This window comes from Salmo salar, chromosome 09, assembly GCF_965601325.2.
Source record: "Salmo salar chromosome 09, fSalSal1, whole genome shotgun sequence".
Lineage (NCBI taxonomy): Eukaryota > Metazoa > Chordata > Actinopteri > Salmoniformes > Salmonidae > Salmo > Salmo salar.
In genome coordinates, this window is record NC_138299.1 from 42,989,116 (window position 1) to 43,002,849 (window position 13,734).

Below are 13,734 nucleotides of genomic sequence, written 5' to 3' on the forward strand. Positions count from 1 at the left end.
CTACTCCCTCTGCTGGTCAGGACGTGACACTATGACTAATGATTCCCACTGTGGAACTAGCTATGACTAATGATTCCCACTGTGGAACTAGCTATGACTAATGATTCCAACTGTGGAACTAGCTATGACTAATGATTCCCACTGTGGAACTAGCTATGACTAATGATTCCCACTGTGGAACTAGCTATGACTAATGATTCCAACTGTGGAACTAGCTATGACTAATGATTCCAACTGTGGAACTAGCTATGACTAATGATTCCCACTGTGGAACTAGCTATGACTAATGATTCCAACTGTGGAACTAGCTATGACTAATGATTCCCACTGTGGAACTAGCTATGACTAATGATTGCCACTGTGGAACTAGCTATGACTAATGATTCCCACTGTGGAACTAGCTATGACTAATGATTCCCACTGTGGAACTAGCTATGACTAATGATTCCCACTGTGGAACTAGCTATGACTAATGATTGCCACTGTGGAACTAGCTATGACTAATGGAATAGGTACTAGTTGTCTCTTAACAGGGTTGGGTTCAATGCCATTTAAATTACAGTCAATTGAGAAAGTAAAACCAATTACAATTGCAAATGTTCCTCACTGAAAAACATTGGAATTTAAATTTCAGTCTACTTCCTGATTTGACTGGAATTGAAATGGAATTGACCCCAAACCTGGTATCTAACCAAAAAGACAACTGTAATGGTTATTAAGATTGGGGTATGATTTGGTGTAATCTGGTCCCAGATCAGTGATTGAGGTTAACTTCTGCTTCGAACACACAGTACCTGGCACACATGAAAAGGATTCAGTTCAACTTACGTTGCGGTGAGTTTTATGTAATCAGCTTCTGTATTAGCTCTTGAGATTTTGGTGTTTCAGTAGCAAAGCGTTAGTAGCGTACGCTCTGCCAAATCTTACTTTTAGCACTTACTCTTTTCTCAGAGTTCAACAGAAGGATTTTGGATCAAAAGGTTAAATTGTTGCACAGAAGTGATTCAAATGGAATTCAAAGTGGAATGAATGCTTTATTTAGAAAACACACAGACTAGGTTTTAGGCACACGTCTGATTGAGTTGGATTCATGTGTTTGACCTGTAGGGCCTCTTTAAGCATAATCTCATGTCTGGAACATTCTGTCCAAGTTCAATGAGATCGGGACACACACACACACACACACACACACACACACACACACACACACACACAAAGAGAGAGAGAGAGCCTGCGGTCTAGTCTCTCCTTGTTCTTCATTAGACACAAATTAGACGATCACAACACAAGCACCTCAAGGGATGAAGAAGAGGGATTAAGAAGAGGGATGCAGAAGAGAGATGAAGAAGAGGGATGCAGAAGAGGGATGAAGAAGATGGATGAAGAAGAGGGATGCAGAAGAGGGATGAAGAGGGATGCAGAAGAGGGATGAAGAGGAGGGATGCAGAAGAGGGACGCAGAAGAGGGATGAAGAAGAGGGATGAAGATGAGGAATGCAGAAGAGGGATGCAGAAGAGGGATGAAGAAGAGGGATGCAGAAGAGGGAGGCAGAAGAGGATTGCAGAAGAGGGATGCAGAAGAGGGATGGAGAAGAGGGATGCAGAAGAGGGATGCCGAAGAGGGACGCAGAATAGGGATGAAGATGAGGAATGCAGAAGAGGGATGCAGAAGAGGGATGAAGAAGAGGGATGAAGATGAGGAATGCAGAAGAGGGATCCAGAAGAGGGATGCAGAAGAGGGATGAAGAAGAGCGATGCAGAAGAGGATTGCAGAAGAGGGATGCAGAAGAGGGATGCAGAAGAGGGATGAAGATGAGGAATGCAGAAGAGGGATCCAGAAGAGGGATCCAGAAGAGGGATGAAGAAGAGCGATGCAGAAGAGGATTGCAGAAGAGGGATGCAGAAGAGGGATGCAGAAGAGGGATGCAGAAGAGGGATGCAGAAGAGGGATGCAGAAGAGGGATGCAGAAGAGGGATGCAGAAGAGGGATGCGGTGGCTAGAAAAGGAAACTGCTGAACAGTCAGTTGTAAAACATACACTGTACAGCTAGCTATCAGAACAAAACTATAAACACAACATGTAAAGTGTCTTGAAGCTAAAATTGGGATCATGTGTACTGTGCCCTTTTACCAGACAAACAATAGTAACAGAGAGCAATGTACAACACGGCGAACTTAGCAAAACTAGTAATTTGTGGTAAATGCACGGGGGCCAGTATAGAACAAGAAGGCCCGCACATTGTTAAAGCTCCCAATTCACTGCTTTATTGACAACGATTCCATCTGAAACAAATCTTCTATACTAATATTCTTTATTAGCTCAGCAGCTATGTTTTTAAGGATGTGCGCAGGACCACAAACTTTTATTCAATTCAGGGGGACCACCATTTTTATGCTCTCCCATCCAAATACATTACGAAAGTGGATACATCATTTGTTGACGTCAATACAAAAAACAACCATTAATTTCACTGTTTGTATCTGTTTGTCTCGTTACTAAGAAGACTGCTGGCCAATAACATATCCCTTTGCATACCTGTAATGTGAATATGGAGTGATCCATCACTATGTGATGGCAGAGCCACACCCAGATATCTGATGACTCTCTGATGGTCTCCATCCATACCAGACCTGCGTTCAAATACTACACTGAACAAAATATAAACAAAACATGCAACGTCTTGGTCCCATGTTTTCATGAATTGAAATGGAAGATCCCAGAAATGTTCCATATGCACAAAAAGCTTGCCAAGATAGTCTATCCACCTGACAGGTGTGGCGTATCGAGAAGCTGATTAAACAGCATGACAATTTCACAGATGCACCTTGTGCTGGGGACAATAAAAGGCTACTCTAAAATGTGTAGTTTTGTCACAAAACACAATGCCACAGAAGTCTCAAGTTTTGAGGGTTGGCATGCTGACTGCAGGATTGTCCACCAAAGCTGTTGCCAGAGAATTTCATGTTAATTTCACTACCTCCAACGTTGTTTTAGAGAATTTAGCAGTACATTCAATCAGCCTCAGAACCTCAGACCACGTGTAACCATGCCAGTCCAGGACCTCCACATCCGGCTTCTTCACCTGCGGGATCATCTGAGACCAGCAACCTGGACAGGTGATGAAACTGTGGGTTTGCACAACAGAAGAATTTCTGCAAAAACTGTCTGAAATCATCTCAGGGAAGCTCATCGTCCTCACCAGGGTCTTGACCTGACTGCAGTTCAGTGTCAAAACCCATTTCAATGGGCAAATGCTCACCTTCGATGGCCATGCTGGAGAAGTGAGCTCTTCACAGATGAATCCTGTTTTCAGCTGTACCGGGCAGATGGCACACGTGTATGGTGTCATGTGGGCGAGCGGTTTGCCGTGGAAGAACTGTGACATTTTCAGCTTCCAGCATTCCCCCTCTCCCCCTTTCCCCCCATTCCTCCATACAGAATATTTCCAGATCCTTGATATCCTTAGGTCCTGTGCTTATGGACTGCCCTCTCCAATTCAAACCACTAGATTTTGCAGTCAATTAACCATTTCTTTATGGATTTTGTTGTGTGCTTGGAGTCGTCTTGCTGGAAGATCCACTTGTGCCCAATTTTCAGCCTTCTGGACAGAGGCAACCAGGTTTTTGGCTAAAATGTCCTTGTACTTGGTAGAGTTCATGATGCCATTGACCTTAAAAAAGACCCCAGGACCAGTGAAAGCAGAACAGCCTCATAACAACATATGCTACAGTAGGTATGAGGTTCTTTTCTGCATATGCATCCTTCTTTCGACGCCAAACCCACCGCTGGTGTGCACGGCCAAAGACCTCTATTTTAGACTCATATGACCATAGCACCTCAAATCAAATCAAATTTGACTTGTCACATGCGCCAAATACAAAAGGTGTAGAACTTACATTGAAATGTTTACTTAAAAGCCCTTAACCAACAATGCAGTTTTAAGAAAAATAAGAGTGAAGAAAAATATTTACTAAATAAACTAAAGTAAAAAATTAAATAGCAACAATAAAATAACAAAAAGGAGCCTACAAACAGGGTGTACCGGTACAGAGTCAATGTGGAGGCTATATACAGGGTGTTACGGTACAGAATCAATGTGGAGGCTAAATACAGGGTGTACCGGTACAGAGTCAATGTGGAGGCTATATACAGGGTGTTACGGTACAGAATCAATGTGGAGGCTAAATACAGGGGTACCAGTACAGAGTCAGTGTGGAGGCTATATACAGGGTGTTACGGTACAGAATCAATGTGGAGGCTAAATACAGGGGTACCAGTACAGAGTCAGTGTGGAGGCTATATACAGGGTGTTACAGTACAGAGTCAATGTGAAGGCTAAATACAGGGTGTTACGGTACAGAGTCAATCTGGAGGCTATATACAGGGTGTACCGGTACAGAGTCAATGTGGAGGCTATATATATACAGGGTGTTACGGTACAGAGTCAATGTGGAGGCTAAATACAGGGTGTTACGGTACAGAGTCAATGTGGAGGCTATATACAGGGTGTACCGGTACAGAGTCAATGTGGAGGCTATATATATATATATATACAGGGTGTTACGGTACAGAGTCAATGTGGAGGCTAAATACAGGGGTACCAGTACAGAGCCAATGTGGAGGCTAAATACAGGGGGTACCAGTACAGAGTCAATGTGGAGGCTAAATACAGGGGGTACCAGTACAGAGTCAATGTGGAGGCTATATACAGGGGGTACCAGTACAGAGTCAGTGTGGAGGCTAAATACAGGGGGTACCGGTACAGAGTCAATGTGGAGGCTATATACAGGGGGTACCAGTACAGAGTCAATGTGAAGGCTATATACAGGGGGTACCGATACAGAGTCAATGTGGAGACTATATACAGGGGGTACCGGTACAGAGTCAGTGTGGAGGCTATATACAGGGGGTACCATTACAGAGTCAATGTGGAGGCTATATACAGGGGGTACCAGTACAGAGTCAATGTGGAGGCTAAATGCAGGGGGTACCAGTACAGAGTCAATGTGTGGGGGTACAGGTTAGTCGAGGTAATTGAGGTAATATCTATATGTAGGTAGAGGTAAAGTGACTAATAACCAGAGAGTAGCAGCAGTGTAAAGGAGGGGGTGGAGGGACAATGCAAATAGTCTGGGTAGCCATAATAAATAATCATTCTCACGATGGCACATTGATAATAGTCAGTGACAAGTATCAAAGCTAAGCAGGGCTGGGCTTGGTTAAATCCCTGGATGCCAGACCAAAGAAAATAACAAATCTGATAGTGGATGTAACATTGAAGATCTGACGTTGTTTCAAAGTTACTAATTACACATTTATAAACAAGGTTTGTCTATGTTGAAAATTAGTTAACATGATGACATAATCCTGTGGTTGAAATTCCACCCTCAAAACAACAGTTTTTCATATCCAATGTATTTTCCACGTAAATTTCACATCACAATACGTTGACAAATTACTTTGAAACAACGTTGATACAACCAGTTTGTGCCCAGTGGGTTGTTGCATACAGTGGTGGAAAAAGTACCCAATTTTTATACTTGTGTAAAAGTAAAGATACCTTAAAAGAAACTGACTCAAGTAAAAGTGAAAGTCACCCACTGAAATCCTACTTGAGTAAAAGCAAAAGTATAAATCATGTCAAATTCCTTTTATTAAGCAAACCAGACAGCACGAACAAACAACGCATATATGTTTAGAGAGTCCCCCAGATCAGAGACAGTAGATGACCAGGGATGTTCTCTAAGTGCCTGAATTAGATCATTTTCTGTCCTGCTAAGCATTCAAAATGTAACGAGTACTTTTGGGTGTCAGGGAAAATGTATGGAGTAGAAAGAACATTATTTTTTTTAGGAATGTAGTGGTGTAAAAGTAAAAGTTGTCAAAAATATAAATAGTTAAGTAAAGTACAGATACATCCCAATAACAATTTAAGTAGTACTTTAAAGTATTTTTACATACGTTCAGAAGGACAACTGTATCTTTGATGTGTCTGGGTGGTTTATTACATAATCTACACTATAATCATTAACTTGACCTTAAAAGAGATATTCAATGTCTGGTCTGTTATTGTTGGGCTCTCGAGTGGCAAGGTGGTCTAAGGCACTACAGCTCAGTGCTAGAGGTGTCACTACAGACCCTGGTTTGATTCCAGGCTGTATCACAATCAGCTGTGATTGGGAGTCCCATAGGGCGGCGTACAATTGACCCAGCATCGTCCGGGTTAGGGTTTGGCTGGGGTAGGCCGTCATTGTAAATAAGAATTTGTTCTTGGGGATCCACAGTGAGTACAGCTATTCAGTCCCAGTCCTGGGGACCCACAGGAAGTAGATCTATTTAGTCCCAGTCCTGGGGACCCACAGAGAGTAGATCTATTCAGTCCCAGTCCTGGGGACCCACAGGAAGTAGATCTATTCAGTCCCAGTCCTGGGGACCCACAGAGAGTAGATCTATTCAGTCCCAGTCCTGGGGACCCACAGGGAGTAGATCTATTCAGTCCCAGTCCTGGGGACCCACAGGAAGTAGATCTATTCAGTCCCAGTCCTGGGGACCCACATGGAGTAGATCTATTCAGTCCCAGTCCTGGGGACCCACAGGAAGTAGATCTATTCAGTCCCAGTCCTGGGGACCCACATGGAGTAGATCTATTCAGTCCCAGTCCTGGGGACCCACATGGAGTAGATCTATTCAGTCCCAGTCCTGGGGACCCACATGGAGTAGATCTATTCAGTTCCAGTCCTGGGGACCCACAGGGAGTAGATTACAGCCTACTGTTCGAGTCCAATCAATGTAAATTCAGGAAATAAAATGGTTCAAGTCCAGTACTGACACAAGTGTCCATCAAAGCTCTAGATTAATCAAGTGTATAAGTGCTGATCTGGGACAGGAATGGAACCCCAGGATCAATACTGAAGGATCCTGCTCTAGACAATTAATGGCTTGATGATCATGTGATCGTTTTAAATGTGTGTTATTGCTAGTATGTAGGTGCGGACTGTCCATCTGGCATGTCAGGCAAAATGCCAGATGGGCTGGTCCACATGTCTGTCCCATTGTCTAACTTGTTTTTTTTTCGGCACAGATTTCTCTCCCCAGTCAGCCCCTGCTCGAATGGGACAGACATGTGTACACCCTGTGGGTCCCCAGGATCAGGGTTGAACACTACTTCTGTAATCCTGAGGTCTGGCTGAGAGACAATAATGTCAGAGCTGGTTAGGACCAGCTTTACTAATCCAAGTCTGGAGCAGAGCCGAGACCAAGCAGAGACCTGTGTGTGGGGCAGACTATAAACAGACCTGTGTTTGGGGGGGGGGGGGGGGGGGGGGGCAGACTATAAACAGACCTGTGTGTGTGTGGGGGGGGGGGGGGGGGGGGGGGGGGGGCAGACTATAAACAGACCTGTGTGTGTGGGGCAGACTATAAACAGACATGTGTGTGTGTGTGGGGGGGGGGGGGGCAGACTATAAACAGACCTGTGTGTGGGGGGTGGGCAGACTATAAACAAACCTGTGTGTGTGTGGGGGCAGACTATAAATAAACCTGTGTGTGTGAGGCAGACTAGAAACAGACGTGTGTGTGTGGGGCAGACTAGAAACAGACCTGTGTGTGGGGGGCAGACTAGAAACAGACCTGTGTCTGGGGGGCAGACTATAAAAAGACCTGTGTGTGTGGGGGGCAGACTAGAAACAGACCTGTGTGTTTGGGGGCAGACTAGAAACAGACCTGTGTGTGGGGGCAGACTACAAACAGACCTGTGTGTGGGGGGCAGACTAGAAACAGACCTGTGTGTGTGTGTGGGGCAGACTAGAAATAGACCTGTGTGTGGGGGCAGACTAGAAACAGACCTGTGTGTGTCGGGCAGACTAGAAACAGACCTGTGTGTGTGGGGGGCAGACTAGAAACAGACCTGTGTGTGTGGGGGCAGACTAGAAACAGACCTGTGTGTTTGGGGCAGACTAGAAACAGACCTGTGTGTGGGGGCAGACTAGAAACAGACATGTGTGTGTGTGGGGGCAGACTAGAAACAGACCTGTGTGTTTGGGGGCAGACTAGAAACAGACCTGTGTGTGGGGGCAGACTATAAACAGACCTGTGTGTGTGGGGCAGACTATAAACAGACATGTGTGTGTGTGTGGGGGGGGGGGGGGCAGACTATAAACAGACCTGTGTGTGGGGGGTGGGCAGACTATAAACAAACCTGTGTGTGTGTGGGGGCAGACTATAAATAAACCTGTGTGTGTGAGGCAGACTAGAAACAGACGTGTGTGTGTGGGGCAGACTAGAAACAGACCTGTGTGTGGGGGGCAGACTAGAAACAGACCTGTGTCTGGGGGGCAGACTATAAACAGACCTGTGTGTGTGGGGGGCAGACTAGAAACAGACCTGTGTGTTTGGGGGCAGACTAGAAACAGACCTGTGTGTGGGGGCAGACTACAAACAGACCTGTGTGTGGGGGGCAGACTAGAAACAGACCTGTGTGTGTGTGTGGGGCAGACTATAAACAGACCTGTGTGTGTGGGGCAGACTATAAACAGACATGTGTGTGTGTGTGGGGGGGGGGGGGGCAGACTATAAACAGACCTGTGTGTGGGGGGTGGGCAGACTATAAACAAACCTGTGTGTGTGTGGGGGCAGACTATAAATAAACCTGTGTGTGTGAGGCAGACTAGAAACAGACGTGTGTGTGTGGGGCAGACTAGAAACAGACCTGTGTGTGGGGGGCAGACTAGAAACAGACCTGTGTCTGGGGGGCAGACTATAAACAGACCTGTGTGTGTGGGGGGCAGACTAGAAACAGACCTGTGTGTTTGGGGGCAGACTAGAAACAGACCTGTGTGTGGGGGCAGACTACAAACAGACCTGTGTGTGGGGGGCAGACTAGAAACAGACCTGTGTGTGTGTGTGGGGCAGACTAGAAATAGACCTGTGTGTGGGGGCAGACTAGAAACAGACCTGTGTGTGTCGGGCAGACTAGAAACAGACCTGTGTGTGTGGGGGGCAGACTAGAAACAGACCTGTGTGTGTGGGGGCAGACTAGAAACAGACCTGTGTGTTTGGGGCAGACTAGAAACAGACCTGTGTGTGGGGGCAGACTAGAAACAGACATGTGTGTGTGTGGGGGCAGACTAGAAACAGACCTGTGTGTTTGGGGGCAGACTAGAAACAGACCTGTGTGTGGGGGCAGACTATAAACAGACCTGTGTGTGTGGGGCAGACTATAAACAGACATGTGTGTGTGTGTGGGGGGGGGGGGGGCAGACTATAAACAGACCTGTGTGTGGGGGGTGGGCAGACTATAAACAAACCTGTGTGTGTGTGGGGGCAGACTATAAATAAACCTGTGTGTGTGAGGCAGACTAGAAACAGACGTGTGTGTGTGGGGCAGACTAGAAACAGACCTGTGTGTGGGGGGCAGACTAGAAACAGACCTGTGTCTGGGGGGCAGACTATAAACAGACCTGTGTGTGTGGGGGGCAGACTAGAAACAGACCTGTGTGTTTGGGGGCAGACTAGAAACAGACCTGTGTGTGGGGGCAGACTACAAACAGACCTGTGTGTGGGGGGCAGACTAGAAACAGACCTGTGTGTGTGTGTGGGGCAGACTAGAAATAGACCTGTGTGTGGGGGCAGACTAGAAACAGACCTGTGTGTGTCGGGCAGACTAGAAACAGACCTGTGTGTGTGGGGGGCAGACTAGAAACAGACCTGTGTGTGTGGGGGCAGACTAGAAACAGACCTGTGTGTTTGGGGCAGACTAGAAACAGACCTGTGTGTGGGGGCAGACTAGAAACAGCCATGTGTGTGTGTGGGGGCAGACTAGAAACAGACCTGTGTGTTTGGGGGCAGACTAGAAACAGACCTGTGTGTGGGGGCAGACTAGAAACAGACCTGTGTGTGTGGGGAAGACTAGAAACAGACCAGTGTGTGTGTGGGGCAGACTAGAAACAGACCTGTGTGTTTGGGGGCAGACTAGAAACAGACCTGTGTGTTTGGGGGCAGACTAGAAACAGACCTGTGTGTTTGGGGCAGACTAGAAACAGACCTGTGTGTTTGGGGCAGACTAGAAACAGACCTGTATGTGTGGGTCAGACTAGAAACAGACCTGTGTGTGTGGGGGGGCAGACTAGAAACAGACCTGTGTGTTTGGGGGCAGACTAGAAACAGACCTGTGTGTGGGGGCAGACTAGAAACAGACCTGTGTGTGTGGGGCAGACTAGAAACAGACCTGTGTGTGTGTGGGGCAGACTAGAAACAGACTTGTGTGGGGGGTAGGCAGACTAGAAACAGACCTGTGTGTTTGGGGGCAGACTAGAAACAGACCTGTGTGTTTGGGGCAGACTAGAAACAGACCTGTGTGTTTGGGGCAGACTAGAAACAGACCTGTATGTGTGGGTCAGACTAGAAACAGACGTGTGTGTGCGTGGGGGCAGACTAGAAACAGACCTGTGTGTTTGGGGGCAGACTATAAACAGACCTGTGTGTGGGGGGTGGGCAGACTATAAACAAACCTGTGTGTGTGTGGGGGCAGACTATAAATAAACCTGTGTGTGTGAGGCAGACTAGAAACAGACGTGTGTGTGTGGGGCAGACTAGAAACAGACCTGTGTGTGGGGGGCAGATTAGAAACAGACCTGTGTCTGGGGGGCAGACTATAAACAGACCTGTGTGTGTGGGGGGCAGACTAGAAAAAGACCTGTGTGTGTGTGGGGCAGACTAGAAACAGACGTGTGTTTGGGGTCAGACTATAAACAGACCTGTGTGTTTGGGGGCAGACTACAAACAGACCTGTGTGTGGGGGGCAGACTAGAAACAGACCTGTGTGTGTGTGTGGGGCAGACTAGAAATAGACCTGTGTGTGGGGGCAGACTAGAAACAGACCTGTGTGTGTCGGGCAGACTAGAAACAGACCTGTGTGTGTGTGGGGCAGACTAGAAACAGACCTGTGTGTGTGGGGGCAGACTAGAAACAGACCTGTGTGTTTGGGGCAGACTAGAAACAGACCTGTGTGTGGGGGCAGACTAGAAACAGACATGTGTGTGTGTGGGGGCAGACTAGAAACAGACCTGTGTGTTTGGGGGCAGACTAGAAACAGACCTGTGTGTGGGGGCAGACTAGAAACAGACCTGTGTGTGTGGGGCAGACTAGAAACAGACCTGTGTGTGTGTGGGGCAGACTAGAAACAGACCTGTGTGTTTGGGGGCAGACTAGAAACAGACCTGTGTGTTTGGGGGCAGACTAGAAACAGACCTGTGTGTTTGGGGCAGACTAGAAACAGACCTGTGTGTTTGGGGCAGAGTAGAAATAGACCTGTATGTGTGGGTCAGACTAGAAACAGACCTGTGTGTGTGGGGGGGCAGACTAGAAACAGACCTGTGTGTTTGGGGGCAGACTAGAAACAGACCTGTGTGTGGGGGCAGACTAGAAACAGACCTGTGTGTGTGGGGCAGACTAGAAACAGACCTGTGTGTGTGTGGGGCAGACTAGAAACAGACTTGTGTGGGGGGTAGGCAGACTAGAAACAGACCTGTGTGTTTGGGGGCAGACTAGAAACAGACCTGTGTGTTTGGGGCAGACTAGAAACAGACCTGTGTGTTTGGGGCAGACTAGAAACAGACCTGTATGTGTGGGTCAGACTAGAAACAGACGTGTGTGTGTGGGGGCAGACTAGAAACAGACCTGTGTGTTTGGGGGCAGACTAGAAACAGACCTGTGTGTGGGGGCAGACTAGAAACAGACCTGTGTGTGTGGGGGCAGACTAGAAACAGACCTGTGTGTGGGGTCAGACTATAAACAGACCTGTGTGTTTGGGGGCAGACTAGAAACAGACATGTGTGTGGGGGGTGGGCAGACTATAAACAGACCTGTGTGTGTGGGGCAGACTAGAAACAGACATGTGTGTGTGTGTGGGGCAGACTATAAACAGACCTGTGTTTGGGGGGCAGACAAGAAACAGACCTGTGTCTGGGGGGCAGACTATAAACAGACCTGTGTGTGTGGGGGGCAGACTAGAAACAGACCTGTGTGTGTGTGGGGCAGACTAGAAACAGACATGTGTGTTTGGGGTCAGACTATAAACAGACCTGTGTGTTTGGGGGCAGACTAGAAACAGACCTGTGTGTGGGGGGCAGACTAGAAACAGACCTGTGTGTGTGTGTGGGGCAGACTAGAAAAATACCTGTGTGTGGGGGCAGACTAGAAACAGACCTGTGTGTGTTGGGCAGACTAGAAACAGACCCGTGTGTGTGTGGGGAAGACTAGAAACAGACCTGTGTGTGGGGGCAGACTAGAAACAGACCTGTGTGTGTGGGGGGGCAGACTAGAAACAGACCTGTGTGTTTGGGGGCAGACTAGAAACAGACATGTGTGTGGGGGCAGACTAGAAACAGACCTGTGTGTGTGTGGGGGCAGACTAGAAACAGACCTGTGTGTTTGGGGGCAGACTAGAAACAGACCTGTGTGTGGGGGCAGACTAGAAACAGACCTGTGGGTGTGGGGCAGACTAGAAACAGACCTGTGTGTGTGTGGGTCAGACTAGAAACAGACCTGTGTGTGTGTGGGGGCAGACTAGAAACAGACCTGTGTGTTTGGGGGCAGACTAGAAACAGACCTGTGTGTGGGGGCAGACTAGAAACAGACCTGTGTGTGTGGGGGCAGACTAGAAACAGACCTGTGTGTGGGGGCAGACTAGAAACAGACCTGTGTGTTTGGGGGCAGACTATAAACAGACCTGTGTGTGTGTGGGGGCAGACTATAAACAGACCTGTGTGTTTGGGGCAGACTAGAAACAGACATGTGTGTTTGGGGCAGACTATAAACAGACCTGTGTGTGGGGGGCAGACTAGAAACAGACCTGTGTCTGGGGGGCAGACTATAAACAGACCTGTGTGTTTGGGGCAGACTATAAACAGACATGTGTGTGTGTTGGGGGGGAGGGGGGCAGACTATAAACAGACCTGTGTGTGGGGGGTGGGCAGACTAGAAGCAGACCTGTTGGGGGGGGGGGGGGGGCAGAATAGAAACAGACTTGTGTGGTGGGTAGGCAGACTAGAAACAGACCTGTGTGTTTGGGTGGCAGACTAGAAACAGACCTGTGTGTTTGGGGGCAGACTAGAAACAGACCTGTGTGTGTGGGGGGCAGACTATAAACAGACATGTGTGTGTGGGGGGCAGACTATAAACAGACCTGTGTGTGTGGGGCAGACTAGAAACAGACCTGTGTGTGGGGGCAGACTAGAAACAGACCTGTGTGTGTGGGGGCAGACTAGAAACAGACCTGTGTGTTTGGGGGCAGACTATAAACAGACCTGTGTGTGGGGGGTGGGCAGACTATAAACAAACCTGTGTGTGTGTGGGGGCAGACTATAAATAAACCTGTGTGTGTGAGGCAGACTAGAAACAGACGTGTGTGTGTGGGGCAGACTAGAAACAGACCTGTGTGTGGGGGGCAGACTAGAAACAGACCTGTGTCTGGGGGGCAGACTATAAACAGACCTGTGTGTGTGGGGGGCAGACTAGAAAAAGACCTGTGTGTGTGTGGGGCAGACTAGAAACAGACGTGTGTTTGGGGTCAGACTATAAACAGACCTGTGTGTTTGGGGGCAGACTACAAACAGACCTGTGTGTGGGGGGCAGACTAGAAACAGACCTGTGTGTGTGTGTGGGGCAGACTAGAAATAGACCTGTGTGTGGGGGCAGACTAGAAACAGACCTGTGTGTGTCGGGCAGACTAGAAAC